The 12249-nt window shown below is 41.2% G+C and overlaps 1 pseudogene; it reads left to right on the forward strand.

Moving 5' to 3' along the window:
• The first annotated feature begins 6693 nt into the window (after nucleotides 1–6693).
• LOC102253104 lies at nucleotides 6694–7257 on the forward strand (annotated as a pseudogene).
• Nucleotides 7258–12249: the final 4992 nt, after the last annotated feature.

Below are 12249 nucleotides of genomic sequence, written 5' to 3' on the forward strand. Positions count from 1 at the left end.
CGGCCAGGGCCTTCCTTTTTTCCGTGCCACCCCCTGGTGGTCAGCACATGTCATAGTGAGCGATAGAACTCCCAGTCAGTCGAACTCCTGAGGGGACACTTTGAATATTAGGCTTTTATATATATAGATAGTATTTGTTCCTAAGTAGTAGCTGACATATCAAGAGATCTTTAAACAAAATACAAATATAATTACTCAAGCCATGTATTTCCTAGTCAGCAATTATGCATTTACTTAACAAATAACTTGTGATGGCTGACTCTGTGCCAGACATCATGCTAGGTCCTGGAAATACGTGAGTGAAGAAGATATGGTTTCTATTTTGAGGAAACTTTAGTATAGAGGAGACAATAAACCACTAGGCAGGCTAGAGTACAAAGGAGTGATATCCAGTCAGTCTAAAGCTTCAGGGAGGGATACTTGGAGATGATGTTTAGCCTGAGATAAGAAAGATACAGAGGGATTAATCAAGGAAGTGGGGATGGTATTAGGATTCTATAGAGAAACAGAACCAAGAGTATACATATATATTCATGTATATACAAAGAGATTTATTATAAGGAATTGGCTCATATGACTGCAGAGGCTGACAAGTCCCAAGGTCTGCAGTTAAACAGCTGGAGACCAAGAAGGATGATGGTATAGTTCCAGTCCAAGTCTGAAGGCCTGAGAACCAGGAGAGCCAACGGTATAAATTCCAGTTAGAAAGCTAGCAGTCTCTCAACCCAAGAAGACCTGATATTTCACTTTGAGTCTGAAGGAAAAAAAAGATCGATGTCCCAGATCAACCTGGGAGAGGGTCAGCATTTTTGTTTCACTTGGACCTTCAACTGATTGAATGAGGCCCATCCATATTAAAAAAAAAAGGCAATCTGCTTTACTCAGTCTACAAACTCAAAGATTAACCTAATCCAAAAATACCCTCCTAGATGTACTCAGAATAATAATTGATCAATCTGGGTATCCCATGGCCCAGTCAAGTTGACACATAAAATTAACTATAATCTATATAATAAAAGCTTAAGCGACCATTACAGCAGAATGACCAGAACTACCTGTCGCTATGATGCGCACTGACCACCAGGGGGTAGATGTTCAATGCAGGAGCTGCCCCCTGGTGGTCAGTGCACTCCCACAGGGGGCATGCTGCTCAGCCAGAAGGCAGGCTCACAGCTGGCGAGTGCAGCCGTGGTGGCGGTAACCTCTCCCGCCTCCATGACAGCGCTAAGAAGCAATGAGCCAAGCAGTAAGGAGCCTGCGGCTAAGGAACAACAAGCCAAGCGATAAGGAGCGAGCAGGTGGGCGGTAAGGAGCAAGGGATCTTAGATTGTGAGAGGGTGCAGGCTGGGCTGAGGGACCCCCTGCACCCCCAGTGAATGATTTTCATGCACCGGGCCTCTAGTAGGGGGCAAAATGATAGAACAAGGAGGGTGGTCTTAAGGGAGGAAGTTTTCAAGCAAAGGAACAGCAAGTATAAAGGCCTTATGGGCCAAAGATGGCACTATGAGGCCCCTAGACTTTTGAGATTCAGAAGATAACACCTACTGGTCTAAACTTCAGAATACTCAATTATATACTAATTCTGAGCACAGAAATCACACATCCTGAAAGGTCCCTAAACATCCTACCTGTGTGTGCTTTTGTATCCTATATGTAAACTTGTGTTTCACCAGCCTGTCGCCCACCTGCTACTGAAGGGCCTCCAGTTTTCCATAAAGTCCACCCTGTGAAGTTATTTCTGGAGGTCCTCAGAAAACTATTCATATAGATCAGTGTTTCCATCAGGGGTGACTTTGCTCCCCCAGGACATGTGGATATGTAGAAAATAAGACATTTTCAGTTTTTACACCTGGAGGGGGTGCTCCTAGCATCCATTGGGTAGAAACTAGGGATGCTGATCAATACTCTTCAATACATAGGATGCCCCATCACAAATAATTATCCAGTCCAACAGACAAGTGCTGTCAGCTATCTCTATAATCATTAGACAAGTCTAAATATGGGACCTCTTCTTATCTGACATTTCAACTATGGGATTTTTTTGGAGTAACTCCTCCAGACTCCAGGGCTAGAGGCATTCATCCCGGATAGTTTATGCCTAGTGGTCTTCTTGACTCCGACTTCCTCCAGTAGAGTCCACACCCTCTTCCTCCAGAGGAGTTGCTTACCCTGAGTACCTGCAGTTCCCATCCATAATGTCTCCATGTATACTTTGTAAAGATGTAAAATAATTAGCCCTTCAATGTCTGCTCTAAGTTTTATGGACCTTGTTACATTTATTCCTAGAGAAAAACAATATTTTACCTATTTCCCAAATAAAGTATCTCCCGAGGGGTCCCAGACTGCAAGAGGGCACAGGCCGGGCTGGGGGACCCCCCTCCCCCCGCCCCCCGAGTGCACAAATTTTTGTGCACCGGGCCTCTAGTACAAATATAATTACTCAAGCCATGCTTATTTCCTAGTCAGCAATTATTCATTGCTGACTTAACAAATAACTTGTGATGGCTGACTCTGTGCCAGACATCATGCTAGGTCCTGGAAATACGTGAGTGAAGAAGATATGGTTTCTATTTTGAGGAAACTTTAGTATAGAGGAGGCAATAAACCACTAGGCAGGCTAGAGTACAAAGGATACATTCTTCCCCACTAACCAGATTACTTATAAATCTGATATTGCTCTTTGAGCTCAAGAAATAGATATTTTCATTGCTATTTTTTCTCTATTAATAAAACTAGAGGCCCAGTGCATGAAATTCATGCACAGGTAGGGTCCTTAGGCCTAGCTGGTGATCAAGGCTGATCAGGTTCCCCGCCTTCCTGCCTCCCCTCCTCCTCCTCCTTCCCCTGCTCCCTCAGCGCCCTGCCGCCACTGACATTGGTCGCCCACCATGTTCTGCGCCACCCCTAGGTGGTCAGCACATGTCATAGTGAGCGATAGAACTCCCAGTCAGTCGAACTCCTGAGGGGACACTTTGAATATTAGGCTTTTATATATATAGATAGTATTTGTTCCTAAGTAGTAGCTGACATATCAAGAGATCTTTAAACAAAATACAAATATAATTACTCAAGCCATGTATTTCCTAGTCAGCAATTATGCATTTACTTAACAAATAACTTGTGATGGCTGACTCTATGCCAGACATCATGCTAGGTCCTGGAAATACATGAGTGAAGAAGATATGGTTTCTATTTTGAGGAAACTTTAGTATAGAGGAGACAATAAACCACTAGGCAGGCTAGAGTACAAAGGAGTGATATCCAGTCAGTCTAAAGCTTCAGGGAGGGATACTTGGAGATGATGTTTAGCCTGAGATAAGAAAGATACAGAGGGATTAATCAAGGAAGTGGGGATGGTATTAGGATTCTATAGAGAAACAGAACCAAGAGTATACATATATATTCATGTATATACAAAGAGATTTATTATAAGGAATTGGCTCATATGACTGCAGAGGCTGACAAGTCCCAAGGTCTGCAGTTAAACAGCTGGAGACCAAGAAGGATGATGGTATAGTTCCAGTCCAAGTCTGAAGGCCTGAGAACCAGGAGAGCCAACGGTATAAATTCCAGTTAGAAAGCTAGCAGTCTCTCAACCCAAGAAAACCTGATATTTCACTTTGAGTCTGAAGGAAAAAAAAGATCGATGTCCCAGATCAACCTGGGAGAGGGTCAGCATTTTTGTTTCACTTGGACCTTCAACTAATTGAATAAGGCCCCTCCATATTAAAAAAAAAAAAAAAAGGCAATCTGCTTTACTCAGTCTACAAACTCAAAGATTAACCTAATCCAAAAATACCCTCCCAGAGGTACTCAGAATAATAATTGACCAATCTGGGTATCCCATGGCCCAGTCAAGTTGACACATAAAATTAACTATAATCTATATAATAAAAGCTTAAGCAACCATTACAGCAGAACGACCAGAACTACCTGTCGCTATGATGCACACTGACCACCAGGGGGCAGATGTTCAATGCAGGAGCTGCCCCCTGGTGGTCAGTGCACTCCCACAGGGGGCATGCTGCTCAGCCAGAAGGCAGGCTCACAGCTGGCGAGTGCAGCCGTGGTGGCGGTAACCTCTCCCGCCTCCATGACAGCGCTAAGAAGCAATGAGCCAAGCAGTAAGGAGCCTGCGGCTAAGGAACAACAAGCCAAGCGATAAGGAGCGAGCAGGTGGGCGGTAAGGAGCAAGGGATCTTAGATTGTGAGAGGGTGCAGGCTGGGCTGAGGGACCCCCTGCACCCCCAGTGAATGATTTTCATGCACCGGGCCTCTAGTAGGGGGCAAAATGATAGAACAAGGAGGGTGGTCTTAAGGGAGGAAGTTTTCAAGCAAAGGAACAGCAAGTATAAAGGCCTTATGGGCCAAAGATGGCACTATGAGGCCCCTAGACTTTTGAGATTCAGAAGATAACACCTACTGGTCTAAACTTCAGAATACTCAATTATATACTAATTCTGAGCACAGAAATCACACATCCTGAAAGGTCCCTAAACATCCTACCTGTGTGTGCTTTTGTATCCTATATGTAAACTTGTGTTTCACCAGCCTGTCGCCCACCTGCTACTGAAGGGCCTCCAGTTTTCCATAAAGTCCACCCTGTGAAGTTATTTCTGGAGGTCCTCAGAAAACTATTCATATAGATCAGTGTTTCCATCAGGGGTGACTTTGCTCCCCCAGGACATGTGGATATGTAGAAAATAAGACATTTTCAGTTTTTACACCTGGAGGGGGTGCTCCTAGCATCCATTGGGTAGAAACTAGGGATGCTGATCAATACTCTTCAATACATAGGATGCCCCATCACAAATAATTATCCAGTCCAACAGACAAGTGCTGTCAGCTATCTCTATAATCATTAGACAAGTCTAAATATGGGACCTCTTCTTATCTGACATTTCAACTATGGGATTTTTTTGGAGTAACTCCTCCAGACTCCAGGGCTAGAGGCATTCATCCCGGATAGTTTATGCCTAGTGGTCTTCTTGACTCCGACTTCCTCCAGTAGAGTCCACACCCTCTTCCTCCAGAGGAGTTGCTTACCCTGAGTACCTGCAGTTCCCATCCATAATGTCTCCATGTATACTTTGTAAAGATGTAAAATAATTAGCCCTTCAATGTCTGCTCTAAGTTTTATGGACCTTGTTACATTTATTCCTAGAGAAAAACAATATTTTACCTATTTCCCAAATAAAGTTATTAACACTAATAGAAATCAAGTAGCTTTCCATATTATTTCACCCATGTGGAATTTAAGAAACAAATTGAACTCCCAAGAAAAATAGAGACAGACTCATAGATAGCTTTCCCAACATGTACTGCTAATAAAAATAAACCTGGGCCCAGCTGGTGTGGCTTAGTGGTTGAGCATTGGCCCATGTGTCAAGAGGCCACCTGTTCCATTCCAGGCCAGGGCACATGCCCAGGTTGTGGGCTTGATCCCCAGGAGGGGGCACGTGGGAGACAGCTGACCAATGTTTCTCTCTCACATTGATGTCTCTCTCTCTCTCTCTCTCTCTCTCTCTCTCTCCCTTCTTCTCTCTCTAAAAATCAATAAAAACATTTTTTAAGAAAATAAATAATGGTTTTAGCTTAGAACCAATTCTGACTCCTAAATTGTGCTCTCAATCAGTGAACTACACTGCATGAAACTTAGAAAGGTGACCACCCTCCATGGTTCACCGTGGCTTTGCCCTGTGTCCATGAGACCCTTCTCACATTCCCTATTCTGTTATTCTGAAAGAGATCCGGCTTAACAAGTAACATAAATTTGTGGGGAAATTTATCACTGTAACTTTTTAAAAAATTTCATTTAAACCACCTTTGTTCTTTCCTCAAGGCCCTTTTCCAATGCAAGTTTCTTAACATCCGTCTGCCCAATACATACACAATCTCTATAATTTCTTCTGTTGTACTGAGCAATTCAGCTTTCACACTTAGCTTGCAGATCCTAATAAAAAGAAAGAAAGGAAGCAGGAGTTATATGTTCTTCCCATCTAAAAAGGCAAGAGGTAGTCTTTTTTTATTTACAGTATTTATCTTTATTGTTGAAAGTTGTATAGATGCAGTCTTAAGAAACAATAGAAACTCTTGGGAGTTTCTGTCTCAGAACTTTATCAAAGTTCATTCGCAATAACCCTTTCATGGGACTGAGGGAATAGTGGTATGTATACATTTGTCAAAAATTCCTCAGATTTACACTTGAAATAGGTTAGTTTTATTCTGTATAAATTATTCCTCAATAAAACTGATTTTTAAATGTCTACTCAGAAGAATTGCCTCTATAACAACAAATACATCCTATGTGCCAGATAGCTAAATAAATTACGGTACATCTCTTAATCACTGAAATTTTATCAGCCCAAACTGAAATTTCTTTTAAGACTTTTAGTAGGAAAGTGAAAAAAATGAACAAAGCCACTCTTAAACAACATAATTTTTTAAAATAAAATAAAATATCTAGAAGAAAAAACAAAAGCATCTTTCACAGTTGTTCTTCAATGTCATATTAGCAGTAATTATTTGTATTTGCTTTCCTGTCTTTCCAATTTTATATAATGTACTTATATTACTATTTTAAGCAGAAATAAATGAACAAAAAAGGTAAAGACTTTTTAAGAACCTCTACTTACAGCATGAAAATAAAATGCCTTAGCTCTCCTCATAGGCACCCTGAGGTGACCTCTGAAAATGGTTCACAATTCACTTGACCCAGAAGACCCCACAAAATCATGCAAATCAAGAGGTTCAAATCTTCATGTTCACTTTAAGACTTTTGAAACTGTCCAGGCCATCAAGGGTATGCATATCCGAAAAGCCACCAAGTATCTGAAGGGAGTCACTTTACAGAAGCAACGTGTGCCATTCCATCGTTACAATGGTGGAGTTGGCCGGTGTGCCCAGGCCAAACAGTGGGCTGGACACAGGGTCGGTGGCCCACAAAGAGTGCGACATTTTTGCTGCACATGCTTAAAAATGCAGAGAGTAATACTGCACTTAGGGATTTAGATGTAGATTCTCTGCTCATTGAGCACATCCAGGCAAACAAAGCTCCCAAGATCCGGTGCAGAACTTACAGAGCTCATGGGCAGACTGACCCATATATGAGTTTTGCCGGCCACACTGAGATGATCCTCACTGAAAAAGAGCAGATTATTCCTAAACCAGAAGACAAAGTTGCACAAAAGAAAAAAGATGTCCCAGAAGGAACTGAAGAAACAAAAACTTGAAAGGCTCAAAGTAAATTCTGCATAAAGTACTAGTAAATGCTACTAAAAAGTAAAAAATGAATAAATAACTAAAATGTCTTAGAATGGCCCTGACCATTAGTCTCCACCTTTCTTCCTCAGAAATTGTGTATCTTCTCTGTCAAATGGACTCTCTCAGGCTTTGTAGCCTTTGCATGTGTTATTTGCTCTGTGGGGAAATGCTTGTTCTCACACCTCATCCATCTCAGGCCTTCTAGTCTCCCTTAAAGAACCAACTTAAGTATTCCCTCTGTTCTTCTTTCAAAGAGTTTTCTGCTTTCTACTACTCACATATGCTATCCCATTGTACCATAAAGGATCACATATTTCTTTTTCTATATTAGTTATGAAGGATTAGGCTGTATATAGTAAGAACAAATAACTCCCAAATCTCAGTGGCTTAACACAACAACATTTTGCTTCTCAAACATGCCCAATGTCCCACATGAATTCATAGGAGAGTCCACTCTCAGAAACTCAGACTGTTGGAAGTTCCACCATCTCATAGCTGCACACAATGGCAGAGAGCAACAGCAAAGAACCACGCATCAGAATTTTATTACATCATCCCAGAAGAAACATGTGTCACTAACTGCCCACATTTACAGCCATCCCATATTACTGTATCTGCCTACCTGTAAGAAGGTTGGCAAACTTTAAAAAGAATATGTGGTGAGCTTTATTGTCTCTAGCATACCCTCAACACTCAATGAGTTCTCAAAAGACTGGAACTGTTCTATACTCGATTTTTTATCACCTGAACAGAATGCAAGGCCTGGATTTTAGTAGGTTAATAGATACTTGATAATCCATTCAGTATATAAATAAAGAAGTGTTGTGGGACTAAAAAGAAAAATGTATAAGGCATGACACTGCCTGAGAGAAGCCTAAATCCAGTAAGAAATATTAATCATAGATTTAATATTAAACTGTGGATTTAATTATATGCTTCAGAGAGAATCAGTAGAATTTGGACAGAGGGGAACATTTTGAGGAAGGAGAAATTAAATGGGTAGTAAAGAAGGTAGCAATGATCATAATAAACCTGTGGTGATTTCAGGTACCTGATTATGGTATACCGAGTAATGATCTGGCTCCCACCAGATATCCACATCCTAATCCCCATAACCTGTAAATGTTACCTTATATGGCAAAAGGGCCTTTGCAGATGTGATTAAGGACCTCAAGATGAAGCAATTGTCCAGGGTTATCCAGATGGGCCCAAAGATGTAATCACCAGGTACTTAGGAGAGAAGGCCAGGATATCCACAGTATCAGTAGTAGATGTGATCACAGAAGCAAAAGTCTGGAGTGACGTGAGGAATGCAAGGAATGCAAGCAGCTACTAGATGCTGAGAAAGGCAAGGAAACAAGCTACTCCTCAGAGCCTCCAGAAAAAACAAGCACCTTGACTTTAGCCTGGTGAGACTGATTTTGACCCTGAGAACTGTTATGAAAATAACTCTGCATTGTTTTAAGTCACTGAGTTTGTGGTAATATTTTATGGCAGCCACAGAAAATTAATTCACTGATCAATCTGTCAAAAAATTAAATAGAGAACCCCAGGAACCGCTGCAAACTGCGGAGAGAAGGCTGCCCTCACGTTCCAACTGATGCCAGACAATCCCGCTTCTCCCGTTTGAGTCTGAGTCCCTAGAGACTCGCCCGGATCTGGGGCTCAGAGTCTGAGACTCCCTCCTGATTGAAAACGACAACCACCGCGCTCTCAGCCACCAGCCCGCTTTGCGCGCGCACCTCCGCACCTGAGTTTTTTCCACACTGCGCCTCCTCTGAGCCTCGGTGTGCTGTTATTTTTCCTTCTAGTTGAAGAGTCTCTCCTCAGCCAGCCTTCCTGTGGTTCTGGGTGATGTCCGTTCCGTCTTTTAGTTGTATTTTTGAAGTGGTTGTTTGCGGCAGCAGTCTCCGGTGTTTACCTATGCCGCCATCTTGGTTTCCTCTTCTCAGAGTCTTTTACTCGCCATTACAGAAGGAATCAGCCCACTTAGTTAATATAAAAAAAAAATTAAATAAAATTATATGGATAGGATTAAGAAAGACTTGTATAGACAAAGAATAGAGTCAATGAGAACAGAAAGAAAAACTAGCATTAAAGCACATAAATCGTCACTGAGCAGTCCTTGGTACCTTCCAAAATGTTTCTCCATTTAATCCTTACACTAAGCTGCAGGGAGGTTAACATCTCCACTTCATAAATGATAAAACTGTGGTTTTGAGAGATTAGGTAATTTACCTAATGATTACATGACTAATGAGTGGAGAATTCAAGATTTGAACTCAAGCCTGTCTGACTTAGATATAAAAAGACTAAATATTCCTATCAGCGTAATATAAGTCAATAAGATATATAAAATTATTTCCCATGCACCAGTTCAACTCATCATTACAATAATCTTGTGAAGGAGGCAGAGCAGTATTACTGTTTATATTTTGCAGATGAATAAACCAAGATTAAAGTTAATGAACTTATGGAGATCACAGAGCTGTGAAACGGCTGATCCCACAGCCACTGAGATGAAGTGATGAAGTGATGAGGTGAAAGGGGAGATCATTGTGCAAGTGCTGCACGGAGCACCTTGGAGCTTTAAGATTTTTGTTTCTGGGAGAGCCAACTAGTGTATCTTCTGAGTACACAGTAATGGTCATTCTTTAGAGGGAGAATTGGTGGAACTTGATGACAAATCTTTGTACAAAATTATTAGGAAGAACAAAGAGGTCTCTCAGCAGGCACAGGGAGACTGGTCTATTTTAAATACATTTCCGGTATTGGTCCTTACCTGATACGTAAGAGATGCCTCACAAATATCTGTTGAACCAATTGAAATGTTCATTAAGAAGTTACATAGCCATGCAGCTGATAAAAAAAAAGGAGGGGGGGAGTCTCTTACCCTTTGAGACAGCATGGAAGGACCTGGCGAGTATTATGCTAAGCAAAATAAGCCAGTAGTCAGACAAAGACAAGTATCACATTGATCTCACTTATATGTGAAATCTCCATAATGAACAGAATAAACTGATGAAGAAGTTACATAACCAAAACTTGGGAGAGAGGCAGCCTTAACCATATTTTTAAGAATTGTAAGAAAAGAAATAGAAGTTAATGTCGTAAGAATAAATGAGCTTTCTGAGGGAGAAAGTAGCTATAGGAAAGAGAGTTTGCCTCACAAAATAGCATGATCCCCCTGATTTTGGAAATTCTTGTGTGTTCTAGAGACCCCATTAAAATGCAGAGCAGCTGGTGAGCTAGCAGGTGTTTAGTCGGTGTCAGCCAACACCTCAGAGACTTTGTTTCCTACTGAAATTGGCCACCTTACAATGTTAGGGACAAGACCAAAGCTTCCAGGAAGCCAGGGTATGAGTTGCAAAAGGAACCTGAATAGGAGATGGGAAGGTGACTATAACAGACCAAAGTAATTTCTCAATTTTGTCTAGCACAGGTCCTCCTCTTAAGGACAGTGAACACCACATAATCTTATCAGAATTTCTATGACAACTACCAGTCTAGCTCTGCTCAAAGTGTCAACTATGTCTTTAAAAAGAAATGACTTCTGTGGCTATTTAGGATGTATAGGAAATTTGAGTTCCTTCCCTTATGGGGTATGGATACTGGTCCCAACCTCATTTAATGAAAATAAGAGGAGTTACCATTTGCTGGACATTTACCATGTGCCCCTGGATGTACTTTGGATGAGTCACCACAACTCAGCATAACCGGCTGCATGTGAGTGGTGACCACGCTCATGTACAAATCTGAGGCTCTGTACATGAGCTGCTGCTGGTGGAGTTAATATAAATCTTTTAGATTTCAAAGCTTCTAGAATATTTTCCTTGAAAGAGTGGGCACCCTTATGTTTGAAATAAGTTGAGGTCCAGCTATAGAGAGAAATTAGAAACTGGAATAAATTTCTAAACCCTCCTCCAGCAACTGCTATCCAGCCTAGCACATCACAGGTGCCTATTTATGTGTTGAATTCAATTGATAAGCTTCTGACTGACTTCAAGCCCCTCTAGATTTTGCTGTGATAAGGGACCCCTAAAAATGATTTGGTTAATTAAAGCTTTAGCACAACATTATTCTGACAAAATCCACAAATGTATCCTTCCGGAATCTCTTTTTCAATGATGAGGTGAAAGGAAGAATAAAGAGATCTCTCAGCAGGCAGAGAGAGACAGTGTTTTATTTTAAATACATTTCAGGTATTGATCCTTACCTGATACATAAATGCAGTTTAGAAGAATACCTTATCCTACAGGTACCTAGCAAGGAAGAGAGACAAGGCATCCTCAGTGGACTTTAAGGATATGGTTATTATTCTTATTTATTACCTGTAGAGTGCAGAAAATAAGTATGATTTTAGCAAGAACAAAGTGTTTACTCTTTGTGCTAAACAGTCACAGCCTGAACTAGGAAAACAAAACATACCGGGCCCAAGATACAATGCTCAGGGGAGTGGCTAAATGCCAGCGGCGCAGACATAATTATTATTTATTTATTTTTCTGGCTCTGCTGTGGGAACCTTGGGTCTCCATCCCTCTGAGTTTCAGAAATCTCAATCTTCAGGAAGTGATTCCAGCCACACCTTTCATCCTAATCCCTAATTTAGTTCAGGAAACCAATAAGCTACAAATGGACACACCAGGATGTTTTCTTAACCCTCAGTGGGGACTCAAAGGCAAGAGTGTTTATTCATCCCTGTATTCCTCCTTATGTCCTTGTTGGGATTAGTACATCTGACAGGGCGTCAGTGTATCCCCACAATAGGCCCAGTTTTATTGGCAACCAAATAGGTTCTTCATTTTAATATAAAAATAATAACACTCTATCCATGATCAAAACAGAGAACTTTGTTGCTCCGAGATCCTGGAAAAGAGCCCAGAAGAGTATTATAAACAAAAGGAAAGACACATTTTAAGGAGTCAACAGTTGAAAAAGTGTTTTGCTCTCAGGTAACATTGTGCAAGCAGAAGAAGAAAAGTTTAA

The sequence above is a fragment of the Myotis brandtii genome, unplaced genomic scaffold (assembly GCF_000412655.1).
Source record: "Myotis brandtii unplaced genomic scaffold, ASM41265v1 scaffold350, whole genome shotgun sequence".
Classification (NCBI taxonomy): Eukaryota; Metazoa; Chordata; class Mammalia; order Chiroptera; family Vespertilionidae; genus Myotis; species Myotis brandtii.